Genomic DNA, 8645 nt, shown 5'->3' on the forward strand with positions numbered 1-8645 from the left:
TTAAGATGCGCGCTTGGTGTGTGGGGGCATTAGACCCCGTGATTGACGGTTAGGGGCGTTGGGCCTTGTGTGAATCGTATCCTAAAAGATCGAACTCAACCTGCAAGGAAACAGAGAAAAACAGACAAAAGCAGATGAAAACAGACAAAAACAGATAAAAACAAATGAATACAAACAAGTTGTGTTTTAAATACCGTGTTTACGTGATTTATCAGGTTATATACCGGAGTTACTTGGCAAACAAATTCCTACCCTAAACAGACAAACGGGATGATGGAGATGGTACGTAGCACTCGACGGTGTTTTAGTGGACCCGACATACATGATGTTTGTAGTCAAGTCTTGAATATGTGGGTTGTTTTTAGATTGTTTGGTATTGTGACAATGTGACTTTTACAAATTATGACAATAGTGTTTTCGCCCGAAACCTAACCCTTTACTTGACTATTTGCCCATGTGATTAAACCGAGTTTGAGATTAATCTGTTCTTCGCATTTTTGACCCGTTCTAAGCACAAATTTAGGGGAATGGGGGCACGAAACACCACGAGGGTGTCAAGATCTCTGCGCATGACCCATAAGGGACCGATCAACCTTTCACGGGCCGTCCCCGCTCGTGCCTCTAATCCAATTCCCTAAACGCCCAAATCTACACTAGGGTGACAGAAACATACCGATGGAAAAGATGGGGCATACGAGTGACAATCGCACCTTGACAGGCACTCGCCCATTTTCCTATTTGATATGTTTCAATCATCCTAATGCCTAGGGCGTTGGCGGGTCAAGAACCGGTGGTCATGGCCTTGAACCGTAACATATGTGTGTGCATGAAAAATCAAGATTATTTGACACGGACTTCCAAATTCGATAGCAGGTGTTGACCGATCCGTTGGATCCATCAGGGTCGTGAGGACCCGAAAGAGCCAAGAAACCGGTCGCTTCGCCCGGAAGTGGTTTAAAGAGGACTCATATACCCTGACTTGAGCTGCCTCAAATTGGGCCTAGACTCAAATCAAGATATACAAGTACTCCCTAGATATCCATGCTTCGCGTGACATGTATCTCATTACTTTTGAAATTGTGAATTTAAAAGGGCATGGTTAACAATTTTTGAACTGTCGACGCGATTATAGATTATTGACCGATTCGTGCAATTCATTTAAAAGAGTCGAGTGATTTATTTTAACCAAGTTCAACGTCCCGGTTGCCTCACGTGTGAAATTTTAAGTTGATTAAAAATTTGCCGAATGCATTAATTTACGGGGTCTTGAGCCGCCGGGATGGCTATTAATGGACCGCCCGATATGGCTCCAATTTCCGATCGTGTTGAAATTAGGACAATTTTTTTATCGACTTTACATGATTAAACCGGTTCATGCGAGATTTTCATCAAAAGCACATTCAAATATTCCAAAATACATGAATATAGACTAAAATGATCACAATAAAATTTGGTTTGTTGGTTTTAAATTCTAAGTAATTAATTAAACCGATTTTGATGTATTTAATCGATTTTATTCCTTAAAGCCAAGCAAGCATGAAATTAATTCGTGTGAATTCATCCTCACTTCAAACAATCGATTTTAAATCCAACTCATTTAAGGTCCGATTAGTGGTGAAGTTGCTTTATATTGCCCATCCCAATTTTAAAAGTCGAGTTCCATTGATGCCGGTTGGTGTTTCCCTTCAATTAAAGCACACGTTTCGTCGCATCTTTAAAACCCGGTAATTTTTTTAAACATACATACACATATACCTACATATGCTATATATATACATGTAGGTATATATTATAATAATATATAAGTTGCTGGGTAAGGAAATGAAAAAAAAAAAAAAAGGAACGGTAGCATCGGCTCCACGTGGCCCAAAATACTTCCCCTAAGCTTCCACCGTCATTCCCTTCATTCCATTTATCTCTTTCCTTTGTTTTCTTTTCTCTGTTCGTTTTGGGGCTGGAGAATTCAAGAAGAAACACAGAGAGAGAGAGAGAGAGAGAGAGAGAGAGAGAGAGAGAGCAGAGCAGGATCGAAGAAGAAGAGGATCAAACTTCGGGGAGTCTTGTAACTTAGCTTCAACTCTATTTATTCTTCTTCTTTTTGAGCTGAACAGGGCAGCACAGTAGGTGGGGAGAGCGAGGGAGACGACTGAGCCGAAATAAATTCGAAGGCGAAGAAGAAGATTGAGTTTGGGGCTTTGATTAGTAAGTTGATTCTCCTACCGTAAATGTTCTTATTGACAGGTTTTGGGTATGTATTGCTGATTAGGTTTCTCTTTTACTTAGCTCTATTGTGTTATAGAAATCGGGAAGTAGTAATATGCTTAGGTGCTGAGATGAAGAAGTTGGTTTAATAGTTGACTTTAGGATCTCTAACGGTGGTTAAATGACTAATATAAGCTGAGCTTTGTTAAGTTATTTAGTTTCCATTTGCTGCTACAGCTTGGGTAATGTTAGTTACTTTAATAAGTTGGAGGTTGTTGATTGATGAATTAATTAAGTATGAAAATGCTTTATTGGGCTTGATGATGGATTTAATCTTTTACTAACCTAGCTGTCTCAGCAATTTAGTCTATGTTAACTAATTGTTTGACATTATGAAACTAAAATGATGATTTGAGGAAAAGATTAAGTTAGTTATAGATTGGTTTTTATTATTGCAAAAAGAATATTGATGGGAAGTAAATAGGATGGAATGGAGGTAGAACGATTAGAAGAAGTTGATTGTAATAAGTTTTTAAGTTTAGGAACTTATTTCATAGCAAATCACTATCCAAGCACTTAACATATCAGGCTCTAACATTCCACACGCAATTAAGTACATTTAGAACACATTCAGACAAGATCAAGCATCATCATATCCAATCTTAATCAATCCTAACACACAGTGTATAACACTGCTCAACCAATATACCCACAAGTATCACGAACAAAAATTTCAACTGCGCTTCCCCTAAATTTTCTATATATTCATCATCACATAATTATTCACATAAAACTTACTTTCCATAAACTCCCAAAATATATATAACCAATTCAGCAAACTCTAATATGTATATATACTTTCAAAAGATTACTTTTTATCACTCACATCCGTCATCCAACTAAACAAAAGTTTCAGATCGTAGTATTTTCAAATACATTCTATATAAAAAAAATTCATATAAATAACTAAGGTCCCTACTTAGTTCTCCGAGCTAATTCCCGATATCAACAATGATTCTCTCATGTAGCTAGAAGCTTATCTGGAAAAAAAAATATATGCAGGGTGTGAGCAATATCTCAGTTAGTGCTATATTCCAAAACAAAATGAATTATTATTAAATAAATATTCAATTGCAAACAATCAAATATTTAAATAAATAATATAATCACATCCAATTCAACTATCAGCTCACCCACACACATATACGATATATATATACAAACTATAATAATAATTACATCCAATATTGCATAAACATCAAATATCCATTCATTTAGTGTTCCATAGCAAATCACTATACAATTACTTGACAGATCAAACTCTAGCATCCTACCCACATTCAAGTATAAGAATATATTCCAACAAACAATACATAGTATAGCCATAGGGTCGCAGTTTCTTGCGATAAGTTAAAATGGTACCGTGACCCTGCACATTTCACTCATATCATCATCAACTCCCAATATCCATATCTCATAAGTAGGGGCCGCCCATTAACCTTTGGCTGTAAGAATTGACCTCAATTTATATTCCCCTAGGTCTAGTGACTGTTTGGGCTTTTTTTTCTATTTCACTAAGTCCAGCGGTCGATCAAGCCCTTATTAATATTACGTCGTTCCAGCGGCAGTTCGGACCCCTTTTTCTATTCTGCCAGGTCCAGCAGCTATTCGAGCCCCTTTTTCTATTTCGGCGAGTCCAGCGGTCCCATGGCTATAGTCAAACATTATCAGTATACGCAAGCAGAATCTCAATCACATTACAAAGGTATCATATTGTCATCACATATTTCATACACAATCACACTGCATACCTTAAGTCAAAATGAAATATAATAGGCAATATCTCGCAAATCCTTTCACAAAACATAGTAAGACCGATTCCTTAATCTAATTATCACAATATTATTCTTAAATAATTTATATAACTATAATATATCATTTCACAAGGGAATAGAGTACTCACTAACAACTCCAAGGAAGACAACTCACTAGGTCGAGCCTTCAGACTGCCAGAATTCAATCTCCTCGATCCCTATGATTTGTAAACATAAATTTAGAGAATAATTAGCATAACATCATTACGGGGCTTCCAATACCTCCCACGAACTCCTTTACAGCCCATTGTCTCGATACAATACAAAATTATTTATGTCATATTCATTTTGTCCTATAACTCTCTCAACTTTGTTCAAACACCACTTAAATAATCTCCATTTGACACCTTGTTTAACTAAATAAATAGAGGATTTCACATTATTCGTTAATAGGATAATTTAATCAATAAAGGACTAAATTCATCGGAAAAATTCTATTAAAGACGACTTCTTTTCATTTGGAGCAAGGACCAAAAATTATACTTTTGAAATTACGTAATTTAAGTCTATCCTTGTTCCTTTGAATCATCTAACAAGGCAACAACAAAAGAAACTTTCATTTTACCGCCCACCAGCTTATTCACAGTATACTCTCTTATCCAATTCATGAGAAAGGTATTATCAAATAAAGAAAAAGCTCAGCAGCACGTTATAACTAAATTTCGCACTAAATCTCAATAAAATCAAATTCCCTTATTCACTACGTCACCTTTCAAGAATCTCCCCCAATTTCCCAATCCAAATTCAGAAATTCAAGTTACTAAATTCCCCAGACATACATAATCAAACAAAAAATACTCGTGAAAATAGAACCATTCCCATACCTATGCGCGTGAACTCTTTTCTCTCATTCTTGCCCCTTACCGTTAAGCTGAACCCTAAACATTCCTCTGATCATTTAACAAAAACTTAGTACCTTTAAAACGAATTTTTCGGTCAAAAGTCCAAACGTTCGTAAAATAACATCTCTTACTTGAGAAAACGGAAATCAACTTAACAAACACCAAAATCAGATATGACTAGCAAGGAAGATCGAGCTCAAAGAACATGAAAGTGGCCAGTTTTGGACTTGAGAAAAGAAAATTCGATAAACCCACATATTATGAAAAATATGATAACTAATATTGCTATTTCAGAAAAATCCCAAAAATTTAGCTAAAATAGTAGATTCAGACACAAATCTGTACAAATAGAAATCACTACAATCCGATGTCTGAGCGAGCCTCCCGAAGTTGCTGGTGTGGGCTATTGCAGAACAGACCCGGATTGTGTGATAACCCAACTTCGGAAGCTCGGCTCTCTCTATAAAACTCTAGATACCACAATGTTTGAGTCTCTAGAAAGCTTATAGTGTGGGCTATGTTTTAGAAACAAACGGAGTGTCAAAACCTGAAGAAATCAGTTCAAAAATGCAGGTCGAAATTGACATTTCGTTATGGATTTCAGAAATTTAAAATCGCGATTACTTTCCAATCGTATAACGAAATCCAATTCCGTAAAGAGCCACACCCTTAGAATTATTAGAGGAGCCTACCCATATGAAATTTGTGAACTAATAACATCTACACATCAAGCTGCCATTAATGAGTCTCAAGACTCTCAACTAAGATTTCTCCCTCTAGACTATAGAAACCGTGAATTTAGCAATGAACATGATCTAATTCTTACCTTCAATTGCCATTCTAGCTCTCTATCTCGTTCTCTATCTCGTTCATCTCTCTGTTTCGTTTCTCTGCCCCTGACCTGCTCTTTTCCCATCCCTTGCTCTGTGGGGCTAGTGTTTGCCAAACATGCATATATATACATATACATATACATATGCATAGGCATGGTTACGTAATATATCGGTATACTATATACTATAGTTATGTGGCTAGAGCTTTAACTTTATTAAAAAAAACGAAAAGAAAAGAGAGAAAATTCCAGAAAGGGCCAGGTGGCCTTTATCCCTTCTTCAGTAACCCCTTTTTTCTTCCACCACCATTGACTTCTTTCTTTTCCTTTTCTTCCTTGTTTCTGTTTTACTTTCTTCCTTACTCTGTTCTTAGCTGAGGAAAACGAAAAAGAAATAGAGGAATAGAGAGAGAGAGAGAGAGAAGTGAGTTGAGTTGAGGAAATCTTTGGAGAAGAAGAAGGGGAAGAAGACTAAGTTTGGAGTATTGATTAGTAAGTTGATTGTCTATGATTTAAACATTCATATTCACTATATTAGGCATAGTTTGTGGCTCTTCTTGCATTCATCTTAGCTGTTCAGGTTTGAGAAGTTTGGTTGCTGTAATTTAGTTTCCATAGCTGATGTAGATTGAGTTGGATATATTCGGAGTTAGTTTTATTTTGTGTTAGAATGAGTTTGGTCACCCATATGAGCTGAATAATCTAATTGTGAGGCAGAGAGCAAGTTTCTTGATTGAATTAGTAGGTTTCTAATGCATATATATATGTATATATATATATATATATATCTTTACGAAAATGGATCGGATTAACGGAAATTTGTCTGCTCTTTGGCTGAGTTGACTTGCTGTAAATCAGAACAGAGTATGTATGAATCTGATTTGAGAATTTATCATGCATTATAATGATATCATGTGATGGATTGATTGACTAAGCTCTTGTTTATTTGTATTTTGGAATAAAGGAAGTACTTAGAATTCCTTGCACCCTCTGCTTGAATTTGAATGATCGAATTGGTCATCCATTTGATATAAATTGCAACATATCCTAAGTTGATATGATTTGAGGAATACATGTGCATATCATTTTGCATCGTGCCCTATTTAGAAAGTTAGTCGGAAATCGAAAGGGATAGGAAATAAGCATTTGTTAATGATGAACGTCTTATATTATAGCTATATCCATGAAGTAACACGGGAGATAAACTGATGCATATTTTTATTCTTATTTAGCATATTATCTAACCCTTATGTTTAAACTTAATAGGAGCTGAGGAGACCGAGACTATACACCCGGAAAGCTCGACCCATTGAGCTATTATTTTCGGGGTCTTGGTGAGTACTTTCTTCCATCGTAAAATGATAATAAATATTTATATGTATGGTTATAGATATGAAGGTGGCTGAATGATTGAGGAACATGGTTTGATGTATATGTTGAGTATGCTTGTGATTGTTTAACTATAGACACAGGACCATTGGACCCGACGGATTACAAATAGGGGCCCGATCGGCCGCTGGACCCGGCGGAATACAAATAAGGGCCCGATCGGCCGCTGGACTTGGCGGAATATAAATAGGGGCCTGATCGGTCGCTGGACCGGTGGAATATAAATGGAGGTCAACTCTTACCGCCAGAGGTTAATAGGCGGCCCCCGCTTATGAGATACGATTGTGAATATGCAGATAACTTCTTTGAGATGTGCGAGGTCACAGTACCGTCATAACTTTATCGCAAGGAAAATGCGACCCTATGACTATATTGTTGTTACTTGAGATTGGTTGTCAAATGAGTTTTGTGAAAGGATGATGTTGGTATTGGATTCCATATTATGGTAGAATATGTATATATATATATATATACAATTGATTGTCTGTGAATCCTGATAGTAATATATTAGCTCATTTTACTTTGAAATATAGTACTCACTGAGATGCAGCTCACACCCCCTGCATATATATATTTTTCAGACGAGCTAAGAGCTAGATTAGTCGCACAGGAGAACTTTTAGACAACTTAGATCAGCACGAAGGATTTTTGGCATATAGACCTGCTCATAGTATAGGTAGTAAGTTTATGTAAAATGTTATAGTTATGTTACGACTTGAAACTTTTGTTTAGCTGGCGTAGTGATATGGTTGTAACAGAATACTCTCTTGAGAGTTATATGTATATTGGAATCAGTTAGATTGGTTATATGTTTATATAGAGCTTGCTGGGATTGGTTTAATGTTTTGGGAGTTATGCAAGCTTATTATATATATATATATATGTGTGTGTGTGTAAGAATTGTGTGTGTGACAATGGATATTGAGAAAATATAGGGGAAACTCTGTTAAAATTTCAGGTCGTTACACGCTCTGTCATTCTTCTTCCTCTTCATCGAGCTCAAGCTCATGCTCAAGCTCTGCACCTACTCGCTCTCGATCCCTCTCTCTCTCTTGGACTCTCTCTCTCTCTCTCTCTCTCTCTCTCTCTGTTTCCTTCGTTTGTCTTCCCCAACCCCGCTTATGAGATACGATTGTGAATATGCAGATAACTTCTTTGAGATGTGCGAGGTCACAGTACCGTCATAACTTTATCGCAAGGAAAATGCGACCCTATGACTATATTGTTGTTACTTGAGATTGGTTGTCAAATGAGTTTTGTGAAAGGATGATGTTGGTATTGGATTCCATATTATGGTAGAATATGTATATATATATATATATACAATTGATTGTCTGTGAATCCTGATAGTAATATATTAGCTCATTTTACTTTGAAATATAGTACTCACTGAGATGCAGCTCACACCCCCTGCATATATATATTTTTCAGACGAGCTAAGAGCTAGATTAGTCGCACAGGAGAACTTTTAGACAACTTAGATCAGCACGAAGGATTTTTGGCATA

At 36.4% G+C, this 8645-nt stretch overlaps 1 long non-coding RNA gene across 1 annotated transcript; it reads left to right on the plus strand.

Moving 5' to 3' along the window:
• The first annotated feature begins 1924 nt into the window (after window positions 1-1924).
• Window positions 1925-7954, plus strand: LOC116206399. Its single transcript, XR_004156672.1, has 3 exons — window positions 1925-2202; window positions 7017-7084; window positions 7217-7954. It is a non-coding gene; the product is annotated as an uncharacterized LOC116206399 (long non-coding RNA).
• Window positions 7955-8645: the final 691 nt, after the last annotated feature.

The sequence above is a fragment of the Punica granatum genome, chromosome 4, assembly GCF_007655135.1.
Source record: "Punica granatum isolate Tunisia-2019 chromosome 4, ASM765513v2, whole genome shotgun sequence".
Lineage (NCBI taxonomy): Eukaryota > Viridiplantae > Streptophyta > Magnoliopsida > Myrtales > Lythraceae > Punica > Punica granatum.